Source organism: Coregonus lavaretus, assembly GCF_964263955.1.
Source record: "Coregonus lavaretus genome assembly, chromosome: 27".
NCBI lineage: Eukaryota > Metazoa > Chordata > Actinopteri > Salmoniformes > Salmonidae > Coregonus > Coregonus lavaretus.
Window position 1 is genome coordinate 38,248,107 of NC_140014.1, and position 24,918 is coordinate 38,273,024.

Sequence of the window (24,918 nt, forward strand, 5' to 3'; positions counted from 1 at the left end):
CTTGCGATAAAAACAACACATAGTTACATATGGGGTAAAACAAAACAAAGTCAAAAATACAACAGAAAAAATCTATATACAGTGTGTGCAAATGTAGCAAGTTATGGAGGTAAGGCAATAAATAGGCTATAGTGCAAAATAATTACAATTAGTATTAACACTGGAATGCTAGATGTGCAAGAGATGATGTGCAAATAGAGATACTGGGGTACAAATGAGCAAAATAAATAACAATATAGGGATGAGGTAGTTGGGCGGGCTAATTTCAGATGGGCTGTGTACAGGTGCAGTGATCGTTAAGGTGCTCTGACAACTGATGCTTAAAGTTAGTGAGGGAGATAAGTGTCTCCAGCTTCAGAGATTTTTGCAATTTGTTCCAGTCACTGGCAGCAGAGAACTGGAAGGAATGGCGGCCAAAGGAGGTGTTGGCTTTGGGGATGACCAGTGAGATATACCTGCTGGAGCGCATACTACGGGTGGGTGTTGCTATGGTGACCAGTGAGCTAAGATAAGGCGGGGATTTGCCTAGCAGTGATTTATAGATGGCCTGGAGCCAGTGGGTTTGTTATTTTATCTGAAATGCATATGGTCCTTTTTTTAGCTGGATCTTTGTAGAATTTTGACCCATTTTGGGTCATTCTCTACTCCGACAATTAATCCACAGATAAAAAGGGGAAACCTAGTTAGTTTTTAATAGGTTTTCTTTGATTCATCTTTCTTCTTTTGTGGATTTTAAATGGCTGTTGGCAACCAACTTTAAGGTGCGTTACGGCCACCTACTGGACTGGAGTGTGGACCTCGTTCATCTTTCAATCACCCACGTGGGTATATGTTCATAAAAAATAATGAGTAGATGGGAGAGGCGGGACTTGCAGCGCATCAAGCCTCTAAAATTTTAGTGCCTGGCTACGAAGACGCCCGCGAGCAGTTGGGATGAAATTATTGAACGGCAGGTACATGTGTAAATGTATTTTCCAGCGCACGCAACGCGGCCGGTTTGGTCAGCATGTTAGTAAAATAAAAAATCTTCCTTTGTTTTGAATCCCCCCGTGGTAGTGTATGTGCGTGTTTGAGATTTACTACAGCAGTCGGACGGCGCATAATCACTGATCAACAAATCACCATAGTATTTATGTGATCAAGATGAGTGATTCTGCACCTCACCTTGCTCTAACTGATATCCTCAAATGAACTGACAGTCTGTACTGGCGAGGTGGTTGTCACTGTCCTTGCAGGTAGTGTAGGGTTTAGGGTGTAGGGGTTCATTGGGGTACTGTACAGCTACGTGATCGTGGTGCTCCGGCGGTCTCCTTCCAGCCAGTACTCTTCAGTCTGCATCTCAGAGAGGCAAGGAATTTCCTCTGCTCCACTGAAGATGGACAGCTCACTGGCTGCATCCTGGCCCAACACAGGAAGGTGTACATGTATTCAATAGAAAAACATAATTAGTATGAGTGTTTGGTGTCATTCTGGGGTTTTCTAAAGTCTGAGATTGTTAACAATCATCTCTGTGAAATTCGGTAGTTTGAGAGGTCAACTCAATAACAGGAGGAGATTGTATTTAATGTACTTTCTACCCAGTCCCTCCAGGATTCCGCTGGCATTTTTTGCGATGTTTGCGGGCAAAAACACTTGATTTTGCTGCGTCAATTCTGAGATTTGTATGGCAATATCATTATGCAATTATTTTGTCCAAATTGTCGCGAAAATGCGCTGACGAGGGATAAAGTTTGTTGACGTGTGCCTTGATTGAACCATATTAATGTGTTGTTATGTGTTAATAACATTAAGACTACGTTACCCAGCAGACTATGCGAGGGGGGAAGTTGAAGTATGCCTTGCATGGCTACACAAGGAGATTGCTAGCTAGAGTATCAGTTTATTAAAAGTAGTTGAACCTATGCCCCGGTTTGTCATTATTTAAAGGAACAAACATAACAATTCAGAAGAACGTTATACTTGTCAAAAGTACAGTGAAATGCTTAACTTGCAAGCCCTACCCAACAGTGCAGTATTCAATATAAAAAAGTAAAACTAATTTTTTTTAAAACATACGAATTAAGAGAGGAAGCTATAGACAGGGTCAGTGCCAATACCAAATGTATAATGTGCAGGAATACTGGAGTATTGAGGTAGATATGTACATGTAAGCAAGGAAAAAGTGACTGGTAACAGGATAAATAATAATAGTAAACAGTGTGGCAGCAGCATAAGTGGTGGGTGTGTGGTGGTGAGTGAGTGTGTGTGAGCAAGAGTGTCAGTGTAGGCGTGATAGGCAGGTATACAGAACATGTCAAAAGGGCTGAGAAGTGAATGTTAGCAGGAATATATAAATACTGATGGTAATATATACATGTAAACAGCAGTAATAGTGACCAGTAGCAAGGGTGAGGTAGTAGTTAGCCAACAGTCTTGTGGCCAGGGGATAGAAGCCGTTTAGGAATTTGTTTGTCTGAGCCTTGATGCACAGGTACCGCCTGCTGGATGGGAGCATGGAGAACAGTGCATGTCTCTGGTGGCTGGAGTTTTTCGCAATTTTTCAGGCCTTTCTCAGACGCCTGGCATGTACGTCCTGTCCTGGATGGCTGGGAGCTCACCCCCAGTGATGCACTGAGTAATATTATGTGGTAAATGTGCAGTGATTGGTTGAAATTTAGAGCTCTCTTTTCGTACTGTATGATGGATCCATTTTATGCGATAATATTGCGATGATTTGACTGTTTTATGTGGAAATAGTGCTGTGATTGGTCATATTTGCAAGCCCTTGCATAATATGCAGGGAACTGTTGATTTTGCTTTTTTGTTTTGCCATTGCAGAATTCTGAGATCAATAAAATAATACTGGAGCAATTCTTACCCTTTTTAGGTCGAGGTCATCCATGAGTTCATGATGGTGGTGTTCGTGATTCCCTTCGTGTACAAAGATGTGATCCAGAGGGTGAGCGGACAGAATCACCACTCGTACCTGGAGAAACCAAGGATGAGAGGTTTACTGAGACTGATAGTTCTCCTCTAGCCAGATCTGGGACCAGGCTAGTTCTCAGCAACTCACCAAATACAAGTGCATCCAACAATGTTAATCGAACAACCTCAGTGGCTACATCTACATATAAAAACAACACAACACATTACCCCAACTAGAACAGACATGGGTTTTAGGCTGGGTTTCTGTATAGCACTTTGTGACATCTGCTGACGTAAAAAGGGCTTTATAAATAAACTTGATTGATTGAGTGATGACTCGAGCATGGGGAATGTTCCTGATGAAGACCGTATTAAAGTGCATGGAGATCTCAAGGTAGTCACTGGCTCCTGTCAGGTTCTGAACAAACAGAGTAAAACTCACGGACGACTAGTGAAGCTCAAACCAAGTTTTTCCCCCCCACTGGGTCAAACAGCTGCAGAAGACAAAGACATGTTTACACAAGCACATATATTTATACCCTCCTTCTAGGCAGTCCCCTCCTTGCACCTCTAGACATCCAATACATCTCTGTTGCTAGGCAGGAACTTAACTGGTGACTGTTCCTTGTCACTTCATCTGACCTGACCTCGGCCCAAAGTCCTCACTCCTCCCTAATTCACTCCTTCCTAATCCTCTCTCCATAGGATACATGAGATTTGACAATAACATGTTCTGACAGAATGTAAACTTTCTGCACTCCCCCTCCATTGACCCCAATATATATATTAATTGTACATGTAAAGTAGTATGGTAACATGAATAAGTATATTCCAAGTTAGAATCCAACACTCCCCCCTTTTTAACAGTAACTCCATACTGTTCAAAATTATATCAACTTGGAAATTACTTATAAATGAACAAAAAATAAAACACGATTAACATTCACAGTTGATCTGCATATTTACACCTCCGAGACTTATGGCCTCTGATCTATAATCACACTATGCACACTCTTATTTCCCCCTCTCGTCGTACAACTGATGATGACATTTCAGCTGGAACGTTTGACTTCCTCCATTTCAGCTGGAGCTTTTGACTTTCTCCATTTCCTCCTTCGGGGTCCTAAGAGAGTGATAGTACAAGACTTGAAAAGCAAAAGGAAAAACAAAACATAACGTAATAATAATGCGTTAAGCTATGCATAATTACATGTGCAAAGAAAAAACGAATGTTGATAACATGACGATTCCCACTCTCTCTTAGCCTGACTCCATCTATACCTTTCGGATACTTTCCTGCTGGGGTCCACAAAAATGAAGGCCCTAAAAAACCTCCTCATGCTTTCACCCAGTCTTCCCCCGTTAGTCACAGGTTACAAAAAAAGTGTTCTAACGCCATATAATTTTCACTTCGCTCCCCATCTCCTTCTTCCTCCATGGCCACCCAATATACACGTGCGGTGACCTTAAATCAACTTTACCTCACCTTGAGGCAAATCAGCACTGTATATACGTTTCAACATCAATGCCCTCAGAAGGTGATATCCCCACAATGCTGACAAGGTAACCCCTGCTACCACTAATACTGCCTGATATAACGTCTTTCTATACAGTATTTGTTAATGTCTTTAAACTCATGAGCTGTATGTGGGAGAGAGGGTAAGGACACGCCATGTGTTATTGATGTCACTGGTGGGTGACAGAAGGTCTGCGTGCCAAGATAGATTGGGGGCCACTTGTGCTAATCTTAGAAGGAGTACGTGATGGAATAGCCTGGCTAGGGTGCCACACGATACCATGTAGGGGGATCCTATTGTAGGAGATGAGTGACACTCAATAATGGTTGGCAACTGTTGGATGGAATTAGCTCGGAAAGTATTATATAAACGGAGAGGTTTTTCTATGTAAGTCATTCGGATGACAATAGGCTACGCCCGTACAGCTTGTCATACGAATCCAGTACTGTAACTATTAAATAACTCCGAATCTAAGTGTTTAACTATTCTATTACATCCTGAGGTACGAGATACCAGAGAAACTCGTTATAACAGATTGGCGTCACGAACCGGATGCTGTTTACAGCCAGACTAACATGTAAGCAGACTTTCATTTTTTGATTAGGTTAAATTCTGCTTATCTGTGGTAAAGCTGAGCTTAAAGAATGTTTAAAATTCAATATTTTAAAGGGGGACGATGAGTGGTGTTGAGTTATGTATAAGGGAGGTAAGGACAACTTTCAAATTAGACAATGACATGGTGCTATGATTCAAAACAGGGTGTGTTTAGAGTAATGAGTAAAAAACAACATAGAATAAACGAGTGGGCGCATGACTTCCCTTAATGTGAAATAACATTATAAAGAGATTGTGTTAATGTTTATTAAAAAAATTGGGCGCAAGATTTCCCTTAGTGTATAAAGACATTATAAAGAGATAGGTTACGGACCTCTGATGTGTTGTATCATCATAAAATAAGTTCTCTGATGTGTAGTATCATCATAGAAAAATATTTGGTGTGTAGAATCATAATAAGGTTGTTTAGGTTTGAATACCTTGGTAAGGAGAGAATAAGTTATTTGTGAAATACTCAGAGAGATCATGTTGAATCATGGCACCAATGACAAAATAGGCAAACTAAATTTTAATAAAGATTAAGTTGGGGATTTGATCCAAGTATGTGATTACTAATATTGCATGAACTAATAGAAGTAATGGATGGTCAGCTTAGTAGACCGGGATCTGGAAAAACAGTCACCATTAAGATTAAATCAGAGCTTCATTTACCTCGAAAAGAGAGAAAGGAAATTACTAAATTATTACAGACAAATCCACATTTAGAACAAGTCTCTTGTAAAAGTAGTGAAAATCAGACAATGTGCGAATGGATGTTTAGTAAATTAGGGTTTTTCTATGGTGAACCATATATCAGTGATTTATCAGCATGGACAGATAATAAGGATCCCCAAGAAGGTATTTTTAAAAGGGATAGGTTAAAGATAGAGCGAAAAGTCAGTTAACGACGTTAAGTAATTGAACGGAACAACATAGGCTATCTTATGAACAAAGAGCAGAAAGTAATTTTTATCTGAAAGGGTGCATAATACATTATATGAATGTGTATGATAATTTGATATAAGGTTGGATAATAAGCTTTCATATAACATTATATTGTGGTTCCGTACATCAATGCCCATAATATAATATCAAGGAGTGGTATGGAGAGCGTGGGGTTATTTTAGAGTGTAGTGGAAAAGTCTATGTTTTAAGGAGAGGTTTGTCTTTGACGGGGTTTCCTGAAGGTTAGAGAACCGGTGAGAATCCAATGACGGGAAGGTCAGTGTCCTTGAAACTACGGTCTGGTTTTTTTGGTTCCGCTGGGAGTATGTTTGAAGAGGTTGATTTGTGTCGAATGAAATCGTAAAAAAAAACAAACATGAAAGGATCGTTTGATGTGAGTACCTAGGAGATTCTAACGTTCTATATGGAGTATGTGAAGATGTGAACATAGGATGAATTGTATGTGTGTAATCGATTACTTGAGAGGTGATAAAGTAATAATTAGAACAATATGTATATATTAACTTGCTCACCCAAACGTAGACGTACGTCAGGGGTGGAAAATAATAAATATAGGTTTTCTGAGTTTGTGCCGTGGATTGATCATTTGATAGAGATAAGGTTTAAGAAATTAACTGCCCAGAAGGAGTGGAATTTATAGATGTAACTTATAACATAGTACAAAGCCAATTTAGGCTTTCCATTATACTAATTATCATTTCGGGGCTAAGGTGATGAAGTGTAGGAACTTCATTTTGTATCAGATGGTAAGAAGATAAACCAGTGTAATTGGGCTATTTGCGGGATTTCTTTGTCATTTCAATAGCATTGGGACAATGGCATAGAATGACATCTGGGTTTCTGAGTGTAATTCAACTGTTGGTATGTGTTGCTTAGACAGATACTACAAAGTATTTGGTACGGTGATGTTGAATGGAAGATTTGGCAGCGTGCTTGGTTCAAATGGAAAGACTCACTTATTTAACAGGAATAGCGAGACGATTTCGAGGTAGTAATTTTTTTGCGTTGCCTAATAGTTTGCTAGATTAAACGATTGAGAATGGTGGCGTAATGTCAATCAATAAATTGGATATTAATACTATGGATATAAATTCAATATATGCTTGTCAACTACAGCAAGTTTTTGGTTTGTTACTTGTAGCCTACTTAGAAAGGACAGTTACCTAGATATGCTGACTTCTAATAATGGCGGATTGGTGGTTTCATTAGAGCTGTGGCGATTATCTTAGTTGATAACAGGGGATAATAATAGTGTAGTGCAGAACAGGGAAGCGAGTGTGTTATCTTAATGGGAAGTGAAGATGGCATAGCAGTGCGGTCGTGTTTTCTGTAGTGTCCTCATGTAAATAGCCTGTTTTTAGTTTTTTTGTCTTTTTCGTATATATTTCTCAATCTCACTTTCCATCCTTTAACTAAATATACTTTCCTGCAACCCGCCTCAACCAATGTGGAATGGATTCTGTTGTTTCTTCATAAATTTAAATCCAGAACCTCTAGCTGAAACTAGCCAGCTAACTAGCTACTTGCTATTAGCCACCATTAGCGGTCTTCACCATTGTCCATGGCCGTGGCCTGCACTACCTACCAGCCAGCTCTAGCCTGGACAATTGTCGGCCAGTCTGCACAGTCTGCACATCTAGCTATCGAGCCAGAGCATATCGGATTTTCTGCCGGAACCACTGAATCACTGGACCTTAACACCGGATCATCGCTAGCCAGCTAACTAGCTACTTGCTATTAGCCACCGTTAGCGGTCTTCACCATTGTCCGTGGCCGTGGCCTGCACTACCTACCAGCCAGCCAGCTCTAGCCTGGACTATTATTTGGCCAGTCTGCACTGTCTGCACAGCGCGTTATCGACCCTGAACATATCGACCCTGAACACTGGACCTTTAACACCGGATTCATCGCTACTAGCTAGCTGCAACCAAATGAACGTTGTGGTTGGCTAATCTGCCCTGAGTTAGCCTTGAGCCAGGTCATCTCCCGGCTATCTACCTCTCTGTCAACCGGACGGGACCTCCTAGTGTTGACACGGAGCCCCGCCAATCCAACCCGACTGGTCTGCCGACGAAATCGTCTGATGTGGTTACAACAGGCTTCCCGTTACGACGTCGACCACGAAGATCCATCTGCTAGCCCCGGCCCGCTAGCACACGCTAGCCGTGGCCTCTTGCTCGCTAGTGCTATAGCAGCCCCCGAACTACCTCCGAACTATCCTATTGCTGTTCACCGGACCTTATGATAACTCAGCTATACAGCTGATGCCTGCTGGACTGTTCCTTTTTACGGTACCGCATCCTGTTTATGTTTAGCCTCAGCCCAAACTTTGTCGCCATTACCAGGTGTTGTCTTAGCTCTCTCGAATTACACCTGTGATTGCTTTATGCCTCTCTCCCATGTCAATATGCCTTGCTTATTGCTGTTTCGGTTATTTCTTATTGTACTATTTCACTGTAGATCTCGCCAGCCCAGCTAAACCTGCCTTAGATAGCTCCTTTGTCCCACCCCCCATACACGCGGAGACCGACTCAATCGATGCCTCCAGTGATGCTATCTCCTTCATCATTACCCAACGCTTAGGTTTACCTCCACTGTACTCATATCCTTCCATATCCTTTTCTGTACATAATGCCCTGAATCTATTCTACAACGCCCGGAAATCTGCCCATTTTTTTCTCTGTACCCAACGCACTAGAAGACCAGTACTTAAAGCCTTTAGCCATATCCTTATTCTACTCCTCCTCTGATCCTCTGGTGATGTAGAGGTTAACCCAGGCCCTGTAGCCCCCAGTATCACTCCTACTCCCCAGGCGTTATCATTTGTTGACTTCTGTAATCGTAAAAGCCTTGGTTTCTTGCACGTTAACATCCGAAGCCTCCTCCCTAAGTTTGAGTTATTCACTGCGTTAGCACACTCCGCCAACCCTGATGTACTAGCAGTGTCTGAATCCTGGCTTAGGAAGGCCACCAAAAATTCAGAAATGTCCATCACCAACTACAACATTTTCCGTCTCGATAGAACTGCCAAAGGGGGTGGGGTTGCAATCTACTGTAGAGATAGCCTGCAGAGCTCTATCGTACTATCCAGGTCTGTGCCCAAACAGTTTGAGCTTCTACTTCTAAAAATCCACCTTTCCAGAAATAAGTCTCTCACTGTTGCCACTTGCTACAGACCCCCCTAAGCCCCGAGCAGTGCCCTGGACACCATATGTGAACTGATTGCCCCCATCTATCCTCAGAGTTCGTACTGCTTGGTGACCTAAACTGGGATATGCTTAACACCCCGGCCAACCTACAATCTAAACTAGATGCCCTCAATCTCACACAAATTATCAACGAACCTACCAGGTACAACCCTAAATCTGTAAACATGGGCACCCTCATAGGTATCATCCTGACAAATGTACCCTCTAAATACACCTCCGCTGTCTTCAACCAGGATCTCAGCTATCACTGCCTTATTGCCTGCGTCCGTAATGGGTCCGCGATCAAACGACCACCCCTCATCACTGTCAAACGCTCCCTAAAACACTTTAGCGAGCAGGCCTTTCTAATTCACCTGGCCCGGGTATCCTGGATGGATATTGACCTCATTCCGTCAGTAGAGGATGCCTGGTTGTTCTTTAAAAGTGCTTTCCTCTCAATCTTAAATAAGCATGCCCCTTTCAAAAAATACAGAACTAAGAACAGATACAGCCCCTGTTTCTCCTCAGACTTGACTGCCCTTGACCAGCATAAAAACATCCTGTGGCATACTGCATTAGCATCGAACAGCCCCCGCGATCTGCAACTTTTTAGGGAAGTCAGGAACCAATATACACAATCAGTTAGGAAAGCAAAGGCTAGCTTATTCAAACAGAAATTTGCATCCTGTAGCACTGACTCCAAAAAGTTTTGGGACACTGTAAAGTCCATGGAAAATAAGAACACCTCCTCCCAACTGCCCACTGCACTGAGGCTAGGAAACACTGTCACCACCAATAAATCTACAATAATCGAGAATTTCAACAAGCATTTTGCTACGGCTGGCCATGCTTTCCACCTGGCTACCACTACCCCGGCCACCAGCTCTGCACCCTCCGCTGCAACTTGCCCATGCCCCCCCCCCCCCCCCCGCTTCTCCTTCACACAAATTCAGACAGCTGATGTTCTGAAAGAGCTGAAAAATCTGGACCCCTACAAATCATCTGGGCTAGACAATCTGGACCCTTTCTTTCTAAAATTAGGCACCGAAATTGTCACAACCCCTATTACTAGCCTGTTCAACCTCTCTTTCGTAACGTCTGAGATCCCCAGAGATTGGAAAGCTGCCGCGGTCATCCCCCTCTTCAAAGGGGGTGACACTCTAGATCCAAAATGTTATAGACCTATATCCATCCTGCCCTGCCTTTCGAAAGTATTTGAAAGCCAAGTTAACAAACAGATCACCGACCATTTTGAATCCCACCGTACCTTCTCCGCTATGCAATCCGGTTTCCGAGCTGGTCATGGGTGCACCTCAGCCACGCTCAAGGTCCTAAACGATATTATAAACACGATCGATAAAAGACAGTACTGCGCAGCCATTTTCATCGACCTGGCCAAGGCTTTCGTCTCTGTCAACCACCGCATTCTTATTGGCAGACTAAATAGCCTTGGTTTCTCTAATGACTGCCTCGCCTGGTTCACCAACTACTTCTCAGATAGAGTTCAATGTGTCAAATCGGAGGGCCTGTTGTCTGGACCTCTGGCCGTCTCTATGGGGGTGCCACAGTGTTCAATTCTCGGGCCGACTCTATTCTCTGTGTATATCAATGATGTCGCTCTTGCTGCTGGTGACGCTCGGATCCACCTCTATGCGGACGACACCATTTTATATACATCTGACCCTAACACTGTGTTAACAAACCTCCAAACGAGCTTCAATGCCATACAACACTCCTTCAGTAGCCTCCAACTGCTCTTAAACACTAGTAAAACTAAATGCATGCTCTTCAACCGAATGCTGCTTGCACCCGCCCACCCGACTAGAATCACTACTCTCGGCGGGTCTGAGCTGGAGTATGTGGACAACTACAAATACCTAGGTGTCTGGTTAGACTGTAAACTCTCCTTCCAGACTCACATTAAGCATCTCCAATCCAAAGTTAGATCTAGAATCGGCTTCCTATTTCGCAACAAAGCCTCCTTCACTCATGCTGCCAAACATGCCCTCGTAAAACTGACTATCCTACCGATCCTTGACTTCGGCGATGTCATTTACAAAATAGCCTCCAACACTCTACTCAGCAAATTGGATGTAGTCTATCACAGTGCCATCCGTTTTGTCACCAAAGCCCCATATACTACCCACCATTGTGATCTGTACGCTCTTGTTGGCTGGCCCTCACTACATATTCGTCACCAAACCCACTGGCTCCAGGTCATCTATAAATCACTGCTAGGCAAATCCCAGTCTTATCTTAGCTCACTGGTCACCATAGCAACACCCACCCGTAGTCTGCGCTCCAGCAGGTATATCTCACTGGTCATCCCCAAAGCCAACACCTCCTTTGGCCGCCATTCCTTCCAGTTCTCTGCTGCTAATGACTGGAACGAACTGTAAAAATCGCTGAAGCTGGAGACTCATATCTCCCTCACTAACTTTAAGCATCAGTTGTCAGAGCAGCTTACCGATCACTGCACCTGTACACAGCCTTTCTGAAATTAGCCCACCCAACTACCTCATCCCCATATTGTTATTTATTTTGCTAATTGGCACCCCAGTATCTCTATTTGCACATCATCTTTTGCACATCTATCATTCCAGTGTTAATACGAAATTGTAACTATTTTGCACTATGGCCTATTTATTGCTTTACCTCCATAACTTACTACATTCGCACACACTGTATATATATTTTCTGTTGTATTTTTGACTTTATGTTTTGTTTACCCCATATGTAACTCTGTGTTGTTGTTTTTATCGCACTGCTTTGCTTTATCTTGGACAGGTCGCAGTTGTAAATGAGAACTTGTTCTCAACTGGCTTACCTGGTTAAATAAAGGTGAAATAAAATAAAAATAAAAAAGCAAGGGGACAAAGAGAATAAAAATAGTATTAAAAAACACCAGGGATAATGAAGCAGTGCTGGAAGGAAGCAGAGTGTGAAAGATAACATTAACTGAGGAATATAGCAACTTTTAGCTGAGATCACTACAGAAATATTACTGACCCAATATCGTAACAGAGAAAATGAACCAAACATGAACCCTACTATAGAGGTAAATGCAGTACGCTGTTTGAGAATGTTTTTTCTTTGTTGTCTGGAGAGTTTCTAGGTGTTGAGCTGCGGGTGTTAGCAACTGGGGCTCGCTGAATGTGAGAGAGCTGTAAGTGTCATAATGGGTTAAGTTTGGTGTACCCGGATCACTGGTTGCTGCGGAAAAGGAGGAAGTCAAAGGGGGGTGAGTGTTACTGGTTTGAAATGGGTAGCTAGCTAGCAGTGCAAAATGGGTAGTTTCCATTGGTGACGTTACTTGCTCTGAGACCTTGAAGTAGTTGTTTGCCTTCCTCTGCAAGGTCGCGCCTTTTGTTGAATGACGGATAATGGTGCTTCGAGGGTGACTGTTGATGATGTGTGCAGAGGGTCCCTGGTTCAAGCCCATGTATGGAAGGAAGCAAAACTGTTACATTGATGCTGTTGACCTGAATCACTGGGTGAATTGATAAGACTATACGAAAGAGATTAGCCAACCAACCCATGGCGGCATTGGATAACATAGTAATTAAAGTGGCATCCCTGTGAATAGATGTTTTGTTTGTTTTGACTACAACTTCACAATAATTTATCACCTGCTAAAGTAACGTTAGATGGAAAGACAGAGGTAGAGGATAATAGAGATTGTAGAGGGTTTTCTGTGTTAAAAAGGAAAGTAGGTTAATTGGGAGATGAGAAATGTTTAATTGGATTGTTTGAGTAGACTAGTATTAAAAATAATTCTTTCTAGTTATGTGAATGAAAATATGTTATTAGGTAGTAGTGGTTTGTGGATAGAATTGACTAATGCCATGATTTAGTAAGCGGGTGAAAGAGAGTCGTGCTCGTTGGGCTACATGTATATCAGGATGTAAAGGATGCAGGGGGTAATGTGAAGCAGATATCTGAATAGTTGAATATGGAATGTTCTTTGACAATTTTTTATTATTATTATTAAATTCTATAGTTTGCTTAACACCAGTGAGTTTTGCAGACAGTTAATTAATTCTAAAACGATAATCTGTTTCTGGTCCGTTGAACAATGGGAGGTAGTCTTTCCTATTAGGCTGATGGAGACGTGAACATTTCTTGTAAGTTCTGAATTTATTATACAATAGGTTTTTATTTTAAAACATCAACAAGTTGAGATGATTACATTACCGAAAAGGGGTTATAGGTTTGTATTAGAAGATGTAGTCAACTTAATGAAATGTGGTATTATCTGATGTGTTTTGAGTGTAATTATTTCTTATAGGATTGGTGGAAGTACCCTACAGTAGGTATGTTAAGGAAGACGTAGGAGATCACATCTCAAACAACTTTTTAATAGACGCTTGGAATCAAATATCACTGATTCTTTACGTGTAGTAATTTATTATATTTGTGAATGTCTCAAATATTACATTTAGAGGTGTGACAGGAACAATCTAAGGGGAAAGTCATCCAGTAACGATACCATGATGATTTGATATGGGATAAAATGAAGCCCATTTTGGGGTTTAATAATCAATCATTGTGAGAATTACAGAGAATGAGGTATAAAGAATTATCAATTAAAAATACTCATTGTAAACTCAAAGAACCTTGAGTGCTTTTCATCTTTTGAGAGATTGTATGTAATCTTCTTCTGGAGTAGTTATGAGGAATTAGATTGAAACAAACGATTATTGATGTGAGGTAGGACAGTGTATTTCTGCATCATGTTTTGTGTGTAATTACTAATTTTGGATTGCTGATTATAATTGAATGTTAATGAAATGTATACTTTCTCTTCCAGGAAAATGGGATTTCCTTACATCTCATTGGAATGTTTCCAATGATTGTTTTTATGAGTAAGTTTTGGGTAAACACGTGATTTCTTTTGAGAAGAAATGTAATGAGGACTTACTGTACACTTGGGATACAAAACATTTATGAAAGTTTTGAAGGTTGTTAATGATTAGTCTATACTATAGAATGGAACACTTCTTTGAAGGGTTTGAATGACCTCTGAACTCTGTCCTGACTTTTTAGTGTGAATTGATCACCCACACTTGAAAGCCACGAGGCATAGGATGAGGAATTTAAGGTAATTTATTATACAGAGTTGAGGGTAATTTATAATACTGATAATTTGGAAGAAGTTTATAATTTGGCAATGGTCCTATATATGATTCGGACCATAAAGGTGATAGAATAATTATTAATGACTAATTATTACACCCTGAAACTGTGTGAAATGTGTTAGAATGTGTGAGTGTAGGACCAGTAAAGACTATGACATTGAGCTACTATTTAGCAATGTGAGTAAGAGTTAGACCAGACAACAAAGGACAAGGAGAACTGTCTACAGGCAACTGAGAAACCAAGATAACTGAGGAATTTAGGGAGGAGAGAAACTGTTAGGCTTGGAAGAGTGCGTGTGTGTGTGAACTGATGGTCAGGAGAGCAATTATAAAGTGGAAAACTACAGCCCGCCTACAGAGAGGAGGGATTTTTGTATGACGTGTGAGTATAAAAGATGGACTCTGAAATTGTGATGGCAGAATTCTCAATGAATAAACATCTCTGACTATGCAGACCGGGACTCTGTCCGTTTCTTGATTTTGGGAGACGCACAGAGACACTGAAATAGTTTGTTAAATAATTCACGTAACAAAAGGTCAGAGTGAGAGAGCTAGTCCTGAATGAGGAACACCTGGCGCTAGTGAATTTTGATATTACTTGATGGGATACAATTACGTTAAGGTATTGTCATTTGTCATTTTCATTTCATTTATTATTTTGGTTTCAGGCAATGTTGTTGTTTTGTTTTTTGAATGCACGAATCACGATGTGAGTCATGTGTCTAAAGGGGGGGAAGTACTGGTTGCATGAGGCTTTTTGGTAAATAGGCAAATTGTATTAAAAATATGAGAAGTAGTAATTAATGTGTTATGGGTTAGATTACATGTTTTAGGTGAAAGTGTATTTGTGGTAGGAGGCATGGTGTAGAGGAGGCCTATCTATGAAACTAATGACCTATAACAAGCTGCAAGAATGTGCACTTCTCAAGGCTTCTCCTGACTGATAAGAAGACAGGGTATAGTAGCATACGGTGGCACCTAACAATGTTGTTGAGACTTTCTTCCCACCAGGTGAAGGCTTCGCTGCCAACCTAACAGGAGAATCTGGGCATTGTCTGCACCCTGGAGACCGGCGGTAAAGGATTACAGAAGGAAGAGATGGACAAAACCCAGGTGGGGAGGAGTGTTCCAACCCAGAGGAGGAAGATGGCACCGCCACGGCGGAGTATTGCTTTCTTCTGTGTCTGTGTGTCATTGCAGCAGGGACTCTCAACTTCCCTATTGGTACGCTGCCAGAAGGACACACTCCACAGAGCGATGTTGATTAATGGAGAAGGACTCTGCATGATCCTAGACCATAGTCAAGGAAGACGGTTCAGAGCTAAAAGGACCATACATCGTCACCCAGTCTACACCAACAGATGTACGGATAGAGGGGAGATCGACATGGTATCATGTAAACCACTGCAACAGACTACTACGAGGAAACCGACGACCTAGAGATAAGGGAGCTGAGGATGCTGGAGCTGACAAGGATCAGGTGATGGGAGACGATGGAAAGGGGAATGCTACTGATGAGCTACGTGTTCTGGCTGATTCCTTCAGCGGACGGACAGACCTCCAAGAACTTCAAGATCTTCCAGAATTTCAAGAATCACCTGACTGTCACCCCATTCATTTCTCTGTCTGTGGAGGGTTTCCCTAACAGAAATTGGGGAGTATAATAGAAATTGGTATTAAGAATAATTGGTAAAACATAATAATTTGTCATATAGTCAATGCTTATATGGATTTCTTGGATTAGAAATGAACTCAACTAAACTGTTATGTTCTGTCTTCTTTTGAGGTAAATACAGATGCTGTCTTGATGCATAGCAGGGATCATTTGGCCTAGAAGGGTGTGAACCTAAAGAAGAAACAACCTGTGAACCGGCTGAAGATGAACATCAGAGGCGTTGAAGACGTTCCTGTACAGCACCACTTCTACCTGCAATCGGTCTACAACAGCCAATCAAAGCTATCAACGGATTTTCTCTCATGTTTTTATCTCGAGGGAGTGGGACAGGAGTCCACCATTGAGTGAGAATGGAGAAAGATCTGTTCAAATACAACATTTCTCATGTTGTTGGTATACTGGTTGGCAAATGGACAAGACACAATGGGGGGTAGAGATGGTGGTGACTCGGATGAGACATTGAAGTTGGGACATTGTCATGGGCAATGCATTTTGAACTATTGTCACGGTTTCGGCCGAGGCTGCTCCTCCTCCTTGTTCGGGCAGGTTTCGGCGGTCGTCGTCCCCGGAGTACTAGCTGCCACCGATCTATGTTTCATGTTCGTTTGGTTTTGTCTGGATGTTGTACACCTGTGTCTAGTTAGTCCTCATTAGTGTCCTATTTAGTTCTCGTTGTGTGTGTATGGTGTTGTGTGTGATTGCTCCTCTGTTTGGTGTTCGGAGCTACGTATTCTTCCCTCCGTGTTTGGAGAGGTTTTCGCACATGTTTGTGCGCCCTTTTGTTTGACGCCTGTGTGCGCCGTTATTTCGCCTCCGGGCTTAGTGTTCTCGTGTACTACGTGAATAACTCACTAAAGTCTTTTGGACTTAGCTTCTGCGTCCTGCGCTTGATTCCTGCACCACACCCACCTTCAGCACCCCTTGACAACTATGAAGCTGTCTGAGGAAGATAATGAAGAGACGCCAGAAGATTTAAGTGCCGGGGAAGGAAGGGGTTGGTTAGCTGTGTCGATAATAAATGTGGATTTATCTAAATTTGCTAATTTGGGTAGGAGGTATATACACTGCTAAATTAATAGTACTAAGAATGCATTGAGATAATAATCTGTAGTTATTCTCAGGATGAGGAAGGTCATAATAGAATTATGGATATTTATACTGTATGTTAATATGCGTGTACACTCTGACAGTTGTAATGGGTGCTAAAGTTGAGGGTTTTAATTTTGAGTGATAGGACCAATGTGAATTACTAAGAATTGCCATTCTAAATGTGGTTGAGATAAGTCATTTGGTTTTGGTTATGATTTATAAGATGACAGACTGATTTACGTAAATCATTAGTATATATATTAGTAAATAAAGATGTTAAAACTATTTTCAGCATAATGGGTATTGCTTGTACAATTGCGAGATAACTGTCTTAAATAGATATTATGGTTAAAACAGCGGTACCTTATGGTAATGTCTTCGGATACACTTATATGATTTATTTCGAGTAGAAACTTTTGAATCTTACGGTTTGAAACGTGGAAGTTAATGTAAGGATTGAGACTGATATCATGAACATCTTGATTATTAGGTTACCGTATTCACATATTAGTCACTATATACATTTGAAGTATTTGGAGGTATTGATATGGGACTATGTATTCCCAAAGAAGGGGGATTGATGTGGATTTTTGTGAATTTTTTTGAATGGTCATATCTCTGTTGCTAGGCAAGAACTTAATTGGTTCCTATCATGGGGTTTGGTGTGTGTGACATAGGAATGTTTACCAAATAAACAGTTTAGGGCAACCCTAAATCAATTTACGGGCACAGTTGACCACCCCCCTCCTTCCCGGCACTCACAATAGGCTTGAAAGAAAGATGTCCATGTTAAAATAAATCCTACCTTACTAAACCCCAATATAGTGAGTAGAGTGCTTTATGGTTGTATCCATGGTTTGCACCATGCAGTTATTACAGGAAGTAGAGTTTTCCATCCGAGGGTCTGTTTCTCCTGCGGTAGTCTATCCCAGAGTCTAGCCGAAGCTCTTGGCAATATTTCTGCATGAGAGAAGAGGGGCAGACTACTGTAAGATTGACTATGTATTGTCTAATATACCAAAGAAACATCAGAAATGTACTTCTTTACCTTTAACACAGCAATGAATGGCACAAAGTTGACCCTCTGTATTCCGTTCTTGTACAAATCTAGAAGACAGTAATAGACCTGGCTAGATCAGTAGAGAGGAATAGACCTGGTTAGATCAGTAGAGAGGAATAGACCTGGTTAGATCAGTAGAGGAATAGACCTGGTTAGATCAGTAGAGGAATAGGCCTGGTTAGATCAGTAGAGGAATAGACCTGGCTATATCAGTATAGGTTGTCCTATATGGATTGTGCTGAACCAAGCTCAACAAAGGTAATTCTACTTACCATCTGGGGGCCGGTTGGACATGGCCACTACAACAACCCCCATTCCTAAAGAGGTTTTCAAACAAATGTGTGCACAAAATTGGAGCGAAATCAGCTTTTTTGTACATATGGAACATTTCTGGGATCTTTTATTTCAGCTCATGAAACATGGGACCAACACTTTATATGTTGCGTTTATATTTTTGTTCAGTGTAGCTAAATGATCCGTAGTGGGACTTACCTTAGCTGTCATTTTCCAATCCCGGTGGCTAGAAGAAGAAAAAAAGTATCTGGCCTCACATGAATTCATGGATTTGAGGGTTAAGCGATCATTCAAATGAAAGCCAACCCGTCGCTACCGATGGGAGCTGGTGATTTGTTGAAACTATCCAGTCAAAAACAGTGTTGTTTCCATTTCCGTATTGGAAATCTACCTAAAGAATAATAATAATATAAGTTGATAAATGGCTACGACAGGTTGTCATCCATCGACAGGTAAATGTATTACACCCAGTTCATTGACGTTTGTCTGTAAGAAGAGCGCAAAATGGTAAATATTGGTCCGTGTGCAGTTTAGAAGGTACTAAATCAAATAGATCAATAAAAATAATATACTGCAAAGTTGGCTAGGAGCTAGAAAAAGGGTGACTATGTTGGTCGGTGCCATCGCAAAACACAAGTAATCTGAACACGTGTGTAGGGAGTAACTTTTATGTATTGGTCTTCAAAAGTTCACAAGTTATTTCAGCATATTGATTATGAATTTGGACATTTATTAAAACTGATGTTTTGACACTTGGCCAAAAAAAAAAAAAGCTATGACAACAGGATGCAACAACAGTATCATTTTCAATGCATGTTTTAGGAATATAAAATGGTACTATTGATTTCGATGATATTAGTGAAATCATGAAAATGTTTGTCCTCCCTTGATTATAGCCATGCTGTTTTGATTGTAAGGGAAAAAAACACAAAATAATCTGTATCAGAATGTTTTTAATGTCATTTTTAATGTACATTTACATTTTAGTCATTTAGCAGACGATCTTATCCAGAGCGAATTAGAGTTAGTCCATTCATCTTAAAATAGCTACTTTTATTGAGAGAAGAAAGTCCCACCTAGCTATCAGCAAAGGCAGAGCTAGTAAGGGAGAGAAGTCAAGTGTGAGTGTTAGTTCACGAAAGGCTTATGGGGAGGGGGTGCGAGGGGGGGGGGGGTGCTGTGGGATTATTTAAGATACTCTTTGAAGAGGTAGGTTTGCTCTACAACATCCGTGGAGTACGACCCTACCTCATACAGGAAGTGGCGCAGATCCTAATCCAGGCACTTGTCATCTCCCGTCTGGACTTCTGCAACTCTCTGTTGGCTGAGCTCCCCGCTTGTGCCATCAAACCCCTGCAACTTATCCAGAATGCTGCAGCCCACCTGGTGTTCAACCTTCCCAAGTTCTCCCATGTCACCCTGCCCCTCTGCACACTCCACTGGTTTCCAGTCGAAGCTCATATCCACTACCATTTTACTTGTTTATGGAGCAGCAAGAGGAACTACCTTCAGGCTATGCTCAAACCCTATTTTGAAGTCAGAGGGGACGCAGCCTGTGGTCAGGGATGAGTTGACGAGGGAGTGAGGAATGGGAGAAGGTCTCCAGAGATGGTCTGGATAAGGGAGGAGGGGATGGGGTCGAGCAGGGAGGTTGTCGCGCGGACGGACCCGCTAGTTGCAGGATTTCCTCTGGAGAGAGAGAGGGGAGAAAGAGGTCAAGGCGTAGGGTAGTTCTGTGTGAGTGGGACCAGTGGACTCAATAGGCTGAGTGAATGAGGAGCGGATGTCGTCAACCTTCTTTTCAAAGTGGTTGACAAAGTCGTCCGCAGAGAGGGAGGAGGGAGGGGGTGGAGGATTAAAGAGGGAGGAAAAGGTAGACAATACTTTCCTAGGGATAGAGGCAGAAGCTTGACATTTAGAGTGATAGAAAGTGGTGTTAGCAGTGGATTCCGAGGAAGAGAAGGTAGAAGGTACTATAGGCCAGAGAAACACATTGAATAACACATTCATAAATGGAAGATAAGACAGTCAAAACAAATCATAAGAAACAAGCTTTTGAAGTGTTTGTCCTATATAGGAGATATAAGAAAGATCAGGAAATATGTTTTTTTACACATATTTAACCCCTTTTTGGGGAGGCACAAAACTACCTTCATACTTCCATTCATTTTTTTATTTTTTTTATTTTACCTTCAGATGAGTCCTGTGACACTTGTGGGGGTCGTAGAGCCAAACGGAGAAAACCATCGTGTTCGTGAGAATCTCCCCTTTCATAGAGTGGTCAGACACTACAGACGTTTTTGTGAGAAGACCAATTTCCGGGATGTCTCATGGTCTAACAAACACCTGACTCTAGGTATTTTTTTAAAGCTTCAGGCATTCTAAATGAGTGTTCTCCCAATTTCTGATTGGAGGGTTAACTATAGGAAAAAAATAACTGGCACTATGGAGACAAAGAACAAAAAGGGCTTTTAAACCTGCCCAACAATATTATGAATTCCACAGAAGACAATAACAGATCAGCCAGGTCTGAGTTCATGTAAAATATAATACAGATATCTAGCCTAAACTACTTACCCATGTTCTTCAACATTAACTAGTCACAAGCTGCTACTACTAGAATTGGGATAATTTGCTTAAATCTTTTTACCCGAGAACTACAACAAAAACAGTAGCTAAATGGAATGGATGTCCTGTTCTGATTAAAATCATTGTGGGAAGTTAGTTGAATCAAGAGGCATTGAGCCATGGCATTGTAAACATTATTTGGGTTAGCTAATTAGCTAACGTTAACATAACTAGCTAGCTACTTCTGTACAAATTATGTTTTTGCTGTTATCTAAAGAAACGCCTAGGAATGTGTTTATGGTTGAACATCCTGTACGTTTTCCTTGAAAATTGTTGCTCAAAGCTGTGCGCATAGCGCACCACAATCAATAGAGACAGTCAGCACTACCGAGACCAAGTTGTGCTTAAAATTGTCCGTGCGGGAAACAAGTGCACTTTAAAGGGTTTGTGCGGTATGTAGATGTGATTAACGGCGTATTTCTTTTTTTACTGCATTAAAAATGTCACGCGTTAAAGTGTTAATTAACGCCTTAACTTTGACAGCCCTAATCCTGTTATATTTACCTATGTATAGAATAGAATACTAACATTGGATATAATAGAAAACAGCTTTATTTGTCCAGCTCTAAACAGGATTCCACATGATCACATCCATACATTAGCTAATGCTATTCAGGTGATTTTGTATAATAACAGTGGTTACAAGTGATCAGTAACAGGAATCTCCCTCTGCCCTTACCTGAAACTCATCAAAGCACAACAGACAGGCCTCTTCACTGATCTCCTCTGCTAGTGGTGCCATTGGGTCGTAGGCTTTAGCCATCCTCCCAGCGTTGCTCTTCGGCAGGTTTTTTTAAGGTCGACGTATCCCTAAATACAACAAGTAGAATAACAAATATTGAGTTTACTTTGACCTCCTCAAAGATTTCAGTTAAATCAATCTGAAACTATTGCTCAACTCATTATGAAGTATTTTTAACAGTCAAGTCAATCATCATTTGACGACAACTTAACCTCTTATTATTTACTTCCAACATAAAGCCATGGAAATGGACCCTCTTTTTCTTTCGCTGTCTCCACGTCAGTAGAACATGTCCATAACCATTGTTTTCCCTGTACCTAGAAATAAAACAGAGAAAGAGTGAATTGGAGAGTGAATCACACCAAATGTACATTTACATTTTAGTCATTTAGCAGACGCTCTTCTCCAGAGCGACTTACATGAGCAATTAGGGTTAAGTGCCTTGCTTAAGGGCACATCGACAGATTTTTCACCTAGTCGGCTCGGGGATTAGAACCAGCGACCTTTCGGTTACTGGCACACCGCTCTTACCCACTAAGCTACCTGCCGCCCAAATGTGCAATGAAGTCAAAAGAGAAACATCATAAATGTAATACTATAGTGGCAGCAGATATATATATATATATATTATACAGCTACTATACTTAACGACATCACCATAGATGTAGAAGCCTTCTGGGAGCTTTGGCTTCGAGAAAAACGGTCAATTAAAAGAGACCGTTGTCAATATATTGTGAGTCTGTGTGAATATAGGGTTAACTAGAGCAGTGTTTCCCAACTCCAGTCCTCCAGTACACCAACAGCATACATTTTTGTTGTAGCTCCGGTCAAACTCACCTGATTCAACTCATTGAGGGCCTGATGATTAGTCAAGTTGAATCGGGTGTGCTTGTCCGGGGCTACAAAGCTTGAAGAATTTTGAAAAGAATAATAGGCAAATATTGCACAATACAGGTGTGTAAAGCTCTTATGAGACTTATCCAAGAAGACTCACAGCTGTAATCGCTGCCAATGGTGTTTCTAACATGGATTGACTCAGGAGGGGTGAATACTTATTTAATAAAGGTATATTAGTGTTTTATTTTGTATTCATCTTAAAAAATTAAACAAAATCTTTCACATTAGAGTATTTTGTGTTGATCATTGACAACAAATTATAATTTAATCAATTTTAATCCCACTGGCACCCCAATGGTGGAATAAGCTCCCCCACGACGCCAGGACAGCGGAGTCACTGACCACCTTCCGGAGACACTTGAAACCCTACCTCTTTAAGGAATACCTGGAATAGTATAAACTAATCCTCCTACCCCCCCATAAAAAAAAAAAATGAAGAAAAGTGGTTGTCCCACTGGCTATCATAAGTTGAATGCACCAATGTGTAAGTCGCTCTGGATAAGAGCGTCTGCTAAATGATGGAAATGTAAAATGTAAACAATAAAAGGTGTAGACTTTCTATAGGCGCTGTATCTGATGCTGTCTGGCCAAAAATATTATGGGATTTCATACTCTTTTTGGCCAGACAGCATCAGATACATGGGCTAGATATAGAAAAGACAGAGGAGCGCTGTTTCGCTTGTCCCAGTGAGATAGTTTCAGCCACTTGGTTGGCGGGTGCACAGTGCACTGTTTGGATGCTGGAATTATTTTGGATGAACGTGCAAAGGTAACCTACTTTTTGAAGTGATTTGTTTGACAATCAGATGAAAACATCATGACTGGTCGTGTTCATGGCACATTAAAAGGCAATACATTTTTTACAGTTAAATTACATGTCTTTACTATAAATTCCATACATTTGTTAAGACATGCCTCTTCCTGGTGCCTCCAAATCACTACAACCGCCCCTGTGCATTATTGAATGTGTTTTGGTGAGTCTGCACACCAGTGTCTAAAATCAAAGTGCATGCATTGAAATCCGATTACCTTCGAAAATATGGACGTAGGCTGGTTTCTGTAACCTCGTAGGGTTTTGTGCATTTGATCCCAGGTCTGAACCACGTCTTTCTGATGCGGGTCCTCTCGCAGCGCCCCGTCCCTGACCAGACTGGTGTAGTGCTCCAGCAGTCCGCTGTACGCTGCGGCGGCATTGCGGTCTTCTGCAGCAGGCTGGGGGAGAGCATCTCCATCTGTCGAGTAGCCTGAGCAGTAGAACATATCACGGAATTAACGTTAACATCCTGATGCTGTGGTAGTAAGATATATAGCTAAACCCCCCCGCGGAGGTTTAACGTTACGTGTTTAGAAGAGCAAAAACTGTTATCCAGTTAACGTTACCGAGTTAGCGAGCAAGCTGTCCAAAGATTCATTGATTTGTCAGCGATTCGATATTCCCTCGTCTCAAAAAGGTAAGTTTGTCAGCACCGTAACAATGTAGCTAGCTATTAATGTCATTATAATAATGGCTGATTTATGTGTAGGTTGCTAGTTAATTATCTAGCCAGCCTGGACTAGACAGGTCCGGAATGAAATTAAGTTTGACAGGTTAAGGTAACTAGCTAACTTTAGCTATGCTAACAAGCTACAGTAACGGTTAACTAGCTGTCAGTTGCTACTCATTTGAAACGACACACAACCGAGGTCTTCACTCACCAAAATAATATTCTCACCTCGTCTGGAAATTTCAGTCACACCGTTATATATCGGTCTCGAGGAATAGTACTGCTCTTTCAGTACAAATCTAATGATGGGCGACATCTTTGACGACAACATGCACGTCGCCATTTTGGCTTCAAATGCAACTTTATTCAACCAGGCAGAAATGCACAAAATGATCCTTAAGTGAGCCAAGAGAGGGCAGTATTTCTCATTTAATTAAGGACTGCAGTTCACATTATGCATAAGTTTTTCATGAATAGAGAATAAAGTAGCTTACTAAATATGCACATTTTGTTGCAGTGTTGGTTTATTTGATTTCAATTGGCAATGAATGGCATTGGCAGTAATAGTCTATGGGCCAGACCCCCAAATTCGTGAAGATGTCTCATTATCACGTTTCAGGAGAAGACCCAGATGCAGACAGTGTCGAAGTAACAAACGTTTATTATAAAAACAGGGGGCAGGCAAACAACAGGTCAGGGCAGGCAGAGGTCAGTAATCCAGATCAGAGTCCAAAAGGTACAG

General features: G+C 41.3%; 1 protein-coding gene and 1 pseudogene across 3 annotated transcripts in view; one reads left to right on the forward strand and one right to left on the reverse strand.

Annotated features, from left to right (window-relative positions):
- Positions 1-1,281: 1,281 nt before the first annotated feature.
- Positions 1,282-24,519, reverse strand: LOC311102995 (AFG1-like ATPase; annotated as a pseudogene). The gene is made up of 12 exons: positions 24,405-24,519; positions 23,722-23,936; positions 22,435-22,495; positions 22,008-22,112; positions 21,733-21,863; positions 18,404-18,528; positions 18,120-18,178; positions 17,949-18,031; positions 15,644-15,656; positions 3,242-3,322; positions 2,858-2,965; positions 1,282-1,398 (listed from the first exon to the last, which is right to left on the reverse strand). The product of its transcript is annotated as an AFG1-like ATPase (transcript).
- LOC311102720 (sex comb on midleg-like protein 4) overlaps positions 23,875-24,918 on the forward strand; it is a 28,004-nt gene continuing 26,960 nt past the window's right edge. For both annotated transcript variants that reach the window (XM_084144093.1, XM_084144094.1), the window contains exon 1: positions 23,875-24,143. The gene's annotated coding sequence lies outside the window, so the exon portion shown is untranslated. The remainder of the gene's footprint in view (positions 24,144-24,918) is intronic.